The 10825-nt window shown below is 33.0% G+C and overlaps 1 pseudogene; it reads right to left on the bottom strand.

Moving 5' to 3' along the window:
• Positions 1 to 8455: 8455 nt before the first annotated feature.
• Positions 8456 to 9093, bottom strand: LOC125860543 (histone H3-like centromeric protein CENH3; annotated as a pseudogene).
• Between the last annotated feature and the right edge of the window lie 1732 nt (positions 9094 to 10825).

The raw sequence follows: 10825 nt of genomic DNA, 5'->3' as shown, positions 1-10825 counted from the left end.
GAGTACTTGTCGATAGGGGTCATGCTCGATGAATAGTCTGTAAAGGTAGGTCCTCGTAGCGTCGTGAAGGCAATGCCTGTGAAGTAGAGGAAGCACCAATTGGTCGACGGTAATTAGGATAATATTTCTGAAGATCCGCGGTACCAAACAGAACATCAAATAAATGAGTGTCATGGCTGATGCGCTCTGGCGCAGAAGAAATAGATTCTGCAATATCTTCAGGATCTATGGGTTTTCTGGACTTCTTTTTCTTTGCATGTTTAGTCTGGCTAACTCCAAGATGCTCGCGATGTCTATCTCCATCACCGCCTATTGACATATGTATGCAAATTTACATGTATTATATATATAAAAATCATAAATTAAATAAAATTAGCAAAATACACTTACATTTATATACTAGCTAGCTTTCATTCTACACTATTCCTCCTTCCTTGTTTCAATTCTATCATTCTCCCATTCCTCTTCCTCAGTTGTTTCATTTTCATTATCTTCTCATTCTTTGTCATCAAATGATTTATTTTTCTCATTCGTGGATATTTCTTCCTCAACATTCAGTATCTCATCATTAGATACTTCTTCTAATATGTGTTGAGGATATTGTAGTGCGGTTTCCAATTCAATATCAACTTGCTGTTGAACAATTGCAATATCATTTTGATACGCCACATCTAAGACATTGTCAATTTCAATTCTTCCCATAAGCTTATTTTTTACAACAACCCACCAATCAGCTTTGTCTCTACACAATGGATATGGAGCATAATACATTTGTTTAACATTTTGTGCAATGATAAAAGGATTATAACTTCTGTATTTTCTGGTGTGCTTAACTTCAATTATATTATATTAATGGTCCACCTTTGTGCCTCTATGTGATGGGTCAAACTATTCACACCGAAACAATACAATCTTCTTCTTAGGCTAACCTGAATACCTTACTTTAATAATCTCATGAATGACACCATAATATTCAATAGTTTGACAAGTACCATCAATATCACCTTGTATGTAGACACCGCTATTATTTGTTTTCTTATTTCTAGAAACTTCTTTAGTTTGAAGCTTAAAACATTAACACAACACTTATTCATTGTCAGTACTTGAGATTCAGGTCCAAGTGCTACTTCTTTCACTAATTGGAAATGTTGGACACTTGAGTATTCATCGTAAACCTACATGATTGTTATTTCAAGTAATATAATTTAATATAACATGAATATATTATATATTAAATACTTAGTGATTGCACACTTTTATAGTTCCTCAGCCATTTGGAAAATTCTGTTTAAAAGGCTTCATTACCCCATGTGTTTACGAACAAGCTGATCATTTTACATTCAAGTATTTCGTTAGTTAATGAACACTTATTAGTATGCAATTTCATAACATGTTTTTAACACTTACTTCATATATGATTGAATCTCTGGACAATTAAGCAAAATATGTGTCACAACTGATTGCATTTTCATATCAGTGAATCCTCGCTTTCCACACTTTTAGATCCTCGATCATTTTGATTAAAAATTGATATCGGTGGAAATAAAGGATCAATATCGCCTTCATCATTGCGATTAGGCCTGTTTCTCCTACATGACACATCATCACCAAAGTAAAAAGAATAAAAATCACCAGTTTCTCTCCCATTATGACCTTGAACAACTGATCCTTCGATCCTTTCCCTTTGCTTAATCGTTTGCTTGGAACTGCCAATTTTTCTGCATGTATATATGTATATATATTTTAATAAAAGACTTGGTGAATATAAATAACTTAGTGAATGTTTCAAATTGATACCTCTCAAATGGATACATCTATATTGTTTGAACCGGACCTCCGAGGGGGGCCTCTTGTACAAGGTGAATTGGAAGATGCTCCATCACATCAAAGAAACCACATGAAAATATCTTCTCCAACTTAGTAGTAGTAACAAGAATATTTTCCTCCATCTTGTCTAAACTACTCTCCAACAACTTTCCAACAACTTTCCAACTCACAAATCTTTAAAAAATACTTATCTCTGTGATTGGTTTCCATATCCTTTCGGGTAGATAGCTAAAAGCGATATGAATTAAAGTTTCCATGAACACATGAAAATCATGACTTTTCATACCTATCAATTTTTCTTCATTCAAATCTGCCCGTTTTCCTAAATTCGAAGCATAGCCCTCCGGCATCCTCAAATTTTTAACTCACTCAATAATTTCACGTTTCTCATCCAATGTGAATGAAAAACTGGCTTTGGGCTTAACTATTTTACCATTATGTAATTCTTGCAACCATAACTTTTTTCTCCTACATTATTCCTTTATGTCCATTCAAGCTTATGGGTTGTCTTTTGTCTTACCCTTAACATTCATCACTGTGTTAAACAAATTGTCAAAATAATTTTTTTCAATGTGCATCACATCAAAATTATGTTGTAGCAGATTGTCCTTCCAATATGGCGACTCCCAAAATATGTTTTGTTTGGTCCAATTATGTTCAACACCATATCCAGGAAGTCTAGAAGGTGAAGCTTCTGTAACTTTAGGTAATTGAGAAACTCTCTGCCAAATTTGATGCCCTGTGAGTAATTGAGGTGGGGAGGGGAGTCATTTTCAACCTTATCTTTCCTAAATGCATTTTTCATCTTTCTAAACTCATGGTCCACTGGCAAGAACTGGCGATGACAATCAAACCATGTATTTTTTCTGCTATGCTTTAAAGTGAATGCCTTACTATTTTCCATGCAATCGGACATGCTAGCTTTCCAACTGTCATCCAACCAGACAACATCCCGTATGCAGGAAAATCATTAATAGTCCACATTAAAAAAATATGCATAACAAAATTCTGCTTAGTTGATATATCATAAGTCAAAACGACTCCAAACCACAATTGTTTGAGCTCATCTATCAATGGTTGCATCAATCAAACTTTTTGTATTACGGGAACTCATGCTTATTGTGAACAACGACACTAACCTACGGTATGAGTGTCTACGATCGTCGATAATATAGTAACCCAACCAAGGGTTGGGGTCATGTCCCAAGGGAGTGATTTTGAGAATTAATAGAAAAATAAAATTAGTTCTAACTAGTCATAGCTAAAGACATTAACGACTAAAAACATTGTAAATTAAAGGGGGTGACACAAAAGTGTCAGATATCAAATAGGGATTTTGTCACAAATATAGCAAAAATAGTAAAAACAACAAAGAAATCTATGAATGAGAGAGGATTCTTGGGATGTGACCGCAATATATATTGGTATAAATCGTTGGGTACATGCTTTTGATAGGAAATTTGCAAGATAATAGTGACTAGGCTAAGCTTTAGATGGAAATAAGTTCCCTCTCGGGCAACATTTCTCCTTTCAAATGGGTTTCTCTCGGACATCCATTTGCCACATGAAGGCCAACCTATGTCTTACCCACTCACTCTCTCGAGCTGAGTGTTAGGATATGGGACTAGGGCTCACCCTCTTGGACTGAACCTCATGTCGACCCACTCCTTAGGCCATCAGTCTAGCGGTCTTGGTTTCGCTACCCCTCTCTCGAGCAAGCTGAAAACACATTGGTTGTTTTGTATTTGCAACTACAAATCCATTAAATTAAACCACAACCACTAGGTAAAATCATCATTAAAATACATCTAACAATCAGCAAGCAAAATCCAATAATAATCTCAACACATATTTTCTAAATCACACTCCAAGAATTGGGATATTAGTAAGACATGAACAAGAGACAGAAATTTATACCTAACTGAGCTTGCATTCAAATGGGTATGGAGATTTAAGTCTTGTTACAGGCCAATAATGAAGAATCCAATAGACCCAACTCCAAATCTAGAAGATAAAACCCTCTTCTTCTTCAAGTCTCAAAAACCCTCTCAAGCTTAGAGCAAAAATATCAAAAAATACTATTCTATATGAAAATTATAATAATTGTTCAACTTCCTAAAATAAAATTCTAACTAGTATTTATAGTTATTACAGATTTGTGCTGCAGCGGATCATTTGGCGTCATTAGTCGAAATCGCTGATCAACTCGGCGATTTGCCCTTTGGTGTAGTTCGTCGCCGTCTTGCACCAACCTTCAGCATCGTCGTACCCTGTGTCATTGGGCAACATAGTACTGATTCGCAGAATTATTCGGCGATACACCGACTTCTCCCTTTCTCCACCGACTTGATCCTTTTCTTCAAGGCTCAACACACTAGAGCAATAGGCGAAGTAAAACCCTTCGGCGACTCGCCAAGTGGACTCGGCGATCCTCGGGCCTTTGTTTCTTTGTTCTATTTAGCCTTTTCGTTCCTTTTTGCGGCGTAGTGTCCATGTTTTCCTTCAAACTTTAAATACCTGAAACTTAAGAATTTCCATCAGATATTGAGGTAAAATAAGTATTTGAGGACACAATTTCTATTAAAATATAGCCCAGATGAGTCCACAAATTGGACTCATCTGGGACCTGTAATAACACAACTTAGAAAGATGTAGGGACTGGTCATGCACATTTCAAGAGAAAGATTATATAGAGTAAGAAATACCAACCAACATGAATAAGGCGAAGCATAATTAGAGAATGGTGTGAAGCTATCTGCACACAATCTCAATCTAACATTTCTTGGTTCACTAGCAAAATCAGAATATACATTATCAAAATGCTTCCATGCTTCACCATCAGATGGATGAGACAAGATACCCGACGACCTTCTAGATTCACGATGCCATCTCATATGTGGGGCAGACCTCATCGATGCATATAACCTCTTCAACCTAGGAATGAGAGGTAGATAGTGCATCTCCTTAACTGGGACCATCTTCCCAGCCGGAGTCCTCTTATAACGAGCATTTCCACAAAATATATAATTTTCTAATTCACTATCAGTCTTGTAAAACAACATGCAACCATTAACACAACAATGAATTCTATCATACGTCAATCCTAACTTGGAAATCAAACGTTTTGCCTGATAGAAGTTCTTAGGTATGTTAAACTTCGGATTAACTAGTTCACTCAAAAGATCAACCATTAAGTCCATAGCAGCATTAGGAACATTCCAATCTGATTTAATATTCATTAGTCTAACCGCAACTGACAAGACAGAATGCAGACTCCCTTCACATAGTGGACGACTAGACTCTTCTAATTGATCATAGAAGCGTCTTGCTTCTTTATTAGGAGCTTCATCAAAATATTATTCCGGTTTCATCCCACCTTGAGCCTCGAAAGCATCATTGATCATCTCATGAACCCTATTATGTTCAACCCTATCCTGTTCAACCCTAATTTGACCATGTGCTGCAATCATATTATATTCATCCACATGCATCAAATTATAAAACATATCATTCAATCCATCTATTTCTTCATGATCAATCCATACAAAATATCTAGGCTTAAATCTATTACGGTACAAATGAGCCATAATTGTACATGGTTTATAATATTTTAAGCACTTACATGCACTACAAGGACACCTAACCAATCCATTATTCTTGAAAATGTCAAGTGTCATTGCACGTTCAATAAAATCTCTAACACCGTCAATAAACTCAAGTTTTAAACCAGCACTAGTTTCATAATGCATATTATACATCCACAAACGATAATCTATCTACAAAAATATAGATATTCAATTAGTTTTCACTTAATTCTAACAGCTAAATCCACCAACTAAACCACATTATTTATTTTTACTTATTTAAACAACTTAGCAACTTTTTACCTTTAACTAGTTTAGTATTGACTTAATTCCAACAACTAAATCCACCAACTAAATCACAATATTTATTTTAACTTATTTAAACAACTTAACAACTTTAACTAGTTTAGTTTTGACTTAATACAACTACTAAATTCACCAACTAAACCACATTATTTATTTAAACTTATTTACACAACTTTAACTAGTTTAGTTTTGATTTAATTCCAACAACTAAATTCACCAACTAAACCACATTATGTATTTGAACTTATTTAAACAACTTAACAACTTTTTAACTTGACCTAGTTTAGTTTTGACTTAATTCCAACAACTAAATCCATCAACAAAACCACATTATTTAATTTAACTTATTTAAACAACTTAACAACTTGACCTAGTTTAGTTTTGACATAATTCCAACAACTAAATCCACCAACTAAACCACATTATTTATTTTAACTTATTTAAACAACTTAACAACTTTTTAACTTGAACTAGTTTAGTTTTGACTTAATTCCAACAACTAAATCCATCAACAAAATCACATTATTTAATTTAACTTATTTAAACCACTTAACAACTTTTTAACTTTAACAACTTTTTAAAGCTAACTGTCAACACTAGATGGACACAAATCGATCTTGCAAGAAAATCAATTTTGTCATCAATTGGATCAACTAGTGTTGGTACTTATGCTTAACAAATATATGATTTCTAAATTTAAAGCTAAGTGTCAACAATAGATGTACATAAATCGATCTTGCAAGAAAATCAATTTTGTCATCAATAGGATCAACTAGTGTCGGTACTTATACTAAACAAATACATTATTCCTAAATTAAAGCTTAATATCAACACTAGATGGATAGAAATCGGTCTTGCAAGAAAATCAATTTTTTCATCAATAGGATAAGTTAGTGTTGGTACTTATGCTAAACAAACACATTATTCCTAAATTAAAGCTTAATATCAACACTGGATGGACACAAATCGATCTTGTAAGAAAATCAATTTTGTCATTAATAGGATCAACTAGTGTTGGTACTTATGCTTAACAAACACTCGATGGACACAAAAAAATTATCACAAAATTAAAGCTAAGTATCAATACTAGATGGACACAAACACATTATTGAAAAAAAATTGTACTTGAACTTTAGAAATTTAGAAGCACCAGCCTTATCTCCTACTTTGATGAAAGAAGCGATATAGTCTTGTATCAACTTTTTTAGATGTTAAGCTTCCTCAGTTGCCTAGCACGAATAGTTCTAAAATTAGTTAAATCTAAACTTCAAATCCAAGAATATTAGTTATATATATTCAAGTTTTAATAAGTTCAAGTTTTCAATTCAAGTTCATATCTAATTTCTAAAATTAATTAGTTATATATTCAAGCTAATTAGTTCCAAGTTCAAGTTCTAATTTCAAGTTCAAGTCTAAGTTCAACTTCAAATTTTAAGTTCAACTTAGAGTTCAAGTTCTAATTACAAGTTCTAAGTTCAAAGCTCAAGTTCAAATTCTAAGTTCAAATTCAAGTTCAAGTTCTAATTTCAAGTTAATGACATTCAACAATTCATCATCTATACTCATAACACTTCATGAATTACTAATTTCTAACTTCAAATTAACAATTTACTAACTAACAATCAATCAAATCCAAAAAAATCTCAATTCAACCTCAAATAACATATTCTCAAGTTTAAACTAGTCCTAAAATAAGAAAATCTTAATTATTCACTAACTAATTAACAATGCCCAATTTTAAAATGCCTAATTTTTTTTTTAAAAAACTCTAAAATAAAAATCTTCAATTCTCTATACCTAACTAACAATAATCAAATCAAATTAACAATTGCATAGTAAAACTCAACAAACAAAAACAATAATATACTAACAAACAATCAATTATAATAACTAGAATTGAAAACAAATATTTAACACTTACCTTAACAAATTAGGAGAGGCAACAACACTCACGAGCAGCGACGACGATGAAGAGAAGCACTGCAGCAACACGACAACCGGTGAGGGCGACGGCGACAGGGAAGGGCGGCGATGTGCAGGGTGATCGTTAGAGAGAAGAAAGAGAATAAGGGTGGAGAGAGAGAGAAGAAAATAAGAAAAAACTAGATCTGTCTTTCAGATATTTCATAAAAATCAACGGACAGCGTCTCTAAGTCAGTCACTTTTTTTAAATATAGTTGATCAATATTTTGACGAAAAAGCGACGGACTAGGAGACATTGTCCATCGCTTTCTTAAAATAGTTGACCAAATATTTTGACCAAGAAGCAACGGACATAAAGATGTCGTCCCTCGCTATGATAAAAAATAATAATTAATAAAATTAAATAAATTAAAAGTGACGGACTGCTTTGTTAATTTTTAATTTATATATAATTATTTTTAGTAAAAGCGATGGATGGCGTCGCCATTTATATTAAATAAATAATTAGTAATTATTTATATATTTGGCGCTAAAATCCACAAAAAAAGTGACATACTAAGAGATGTCGTCCGTCGCTTTTTGTAAAATAATTTTAAAAATAATCATTTTTATTACAAAGCGACGAACAGTGTGGCAAATGACGTTGCTTTTTGGAGCAGCACCGTCCGTCGTTTTTCTGTCCGTCGTTTTTTAGGTGTTTTTTAGTAGTGAACAATCTACAAGTGCTGATAGTCAAATTTTATAAACTCCATCAGAGGCTGATTCTTTGAACTTAAAGTTATATGATTATCTACTTGGGATAAGATGTTAATGCTTCACCAAGATTGTCCTTTTCCTCCAAGTCGTCAAACCAGGTCAAAATCTTATTTCATAAGCGTAACACGCTTTGCATTAATAGCACATAGCATTGCATCTTCAAACAAATGAACTAAAAAATCTTCAGCAACCTCTTGAATAACAATTAACACCTCAGCTTGCCAACGAGTTACCTCAGGTGCAAAAAAGTGACTAACTTCTCTAACATATCTGATGAAAAAAACAGCTGGAATAACAAGATTCCACGTCTTCTGAAAGTGCCTAATTTCTCGAAGCGCCACTGTCCTTGGCTTGTAACGTTTCTCCTGTTTTGACTTCGGTCGGCACTGAAGTTGTCGGCGCAGTCCTTGTACTTTTTCTTGTAGGCATCGATGGAGTCGTTGAAGGTCCAGCTTCAACAGAAGGTTTGGTGCAACTTCGTTTCACTAAGTATTTGGTTCTTGCCATGGCTGCTGGTGCTGTTGCAGAGAAGAGCATATTTGAGTAGATTGTTAATGGAGGATTTCAATAGTTTGAGAGAGAAATTGAGTTCCTGCTTTATATCATTTTTTTATATTTTGAAGAAGAATAAAGAGGTAGGTAACTTGTACTCAACCCTTGTCACTGATATTGATACTGACACTACTGACATTGACATAATATACCTTTGCTTTTTTTCATTAAATGGTATCTCTAATAAATGATAATATGAAGAAAAAATGAGAAAAGAATAAAAGAGAAAATAAAAATAATTTATTTTATATTCTTAGAAAGGTGAAAGTATAGAAAGAGAGAAAAAAAGAAAAGAAGATAAACTAACAAAAAAAGTAGAAATAATAAAATTATTACCAAATGGTATCTTTAATAAAGGATAAAATTTAAAAAATAAAAGAGAAAAGAATAAAAAGGAAAATAAAAACAATAAATAAGAATGAACAAAAGAAATTAATGACAGGACAAACAGAATAAAATGAAGAAAAAAGGGGTGGGGTGGGGGGGGGGGTATGGGCTGTAATTTTTCTTTTTGTTGAGAGAATTGATATTTTTTGAATTACTCTAGATTGGGCTATGGACATGTAATTATGTGAGCGGTTACAGTTTCAATTTTTTTGCCATTAATTATGAGACCCACAATTTCCTTGTATATCGAACCAAGAAAACCTTTCTCGGCCTTGATATATGATTTTATACAAACTAAATTTCATCTCTCCTCTTCACATTCTCTATTTCTCTCCTAAAATCACTCTTACAATTTCAATTTGAAATTTGAAATTCATCGTCTCCCTCCTAATCGTGTTTTCACTTTTGCAGGTAACCGCCTTGATCGTTTCTCAACCTCTTTGTTTTTTTTTTTTTGTCTTTTAATCTGTATATGTATTATTTTTTTTTATTTTTTGGCTAAATTTTTCTCAAAAGTCTATCATCAGTCATTAGATTCTCAGCTTTTTCAAAAATAAAATAGATGATGAAACTCAATCTAAGAGGATTACGAGAGGTATGCCATTGCATGTCCAAGTGGTTGGTAATTCACCTTCGTTTTCACTAGGTTTAACACAAAATTTTGAAGTCAATGCAGGGTTTATTGTGAAATCTAGACAAATTCTAGTGGAAAATTCTATTGAAGAGTATACAAGAAAAACAATAATTCAGTTACATTGCAACAAGTTATTAAAAATGACAAGGCAAGCGACATTAAATTAGTCAAAGGAGGAAATAAGAGAAAAGTCAAAGAAAGTGATTCTNATGGACATGTAATTATGTGAGCGGTTACAGTTTCAATTTTTTTGTCATTAATTATGAGATCCACAATTTCCTTGTATACCGAACCAAGAAAACCTTTCTCGGCCTTGATATATGATTTTATACAAACTAAATTTTATCTCTCCTCTTCACATTCTCTATTTCTCTCCTAAAATCACTCTTACACTTTCAATTTGAAATTCGAAATTCATCGTCTCAATCCTAATCGTGTTTTCACTTTTGCAGGTAACCGCCTTAATCATTTCTCAACCTCTTTGTTTTTTTTTTTGCCTTTTAATCTGTATATGTATTATTCTTTTTATTTTTTGGCTAAATTTTTCTCTTAAGTCTATCATCAGTCATTAGATTCTCAGCTTTTTCAAAAATAAAATAGATGATGAAACTCAATCTAAGAGGATTACGAGAGGTATGCCATTGCATGTCCAAGTGGTTGGTAATTCACCTTCGTTTTCACTAGGTTTAACACAAAATTTTGAAGTCAACGCAGGGTTTATTGTGAAATCTAGACAAATTCTAGTGGAAAATTCTATTGAAGAGTTGAGATCTAAGAAAAACAATAACTCAGTTACATTGCAACAAGTTATCAAAAATGGCAAGAGATATTAAATTAGTCAAAGGAGGAAATAAGA

Source organism: Solanum stenotomum, chromosome 1, assembly GCF_019186545.1.
Source record: "Solanum stenotomum isolate F172 chromosome 1, ASM1918654v1, whole genome shotgun sequence".
NCBI lineage: Eukaryota > Viridiplantae > Streptophyta > Magnoliopsida > Solanales > Solanaceae > Solanum > Solanum stenotomum.
This window is presented reverse-complemented; position numbering and strand designations above follow the sequence as displayed.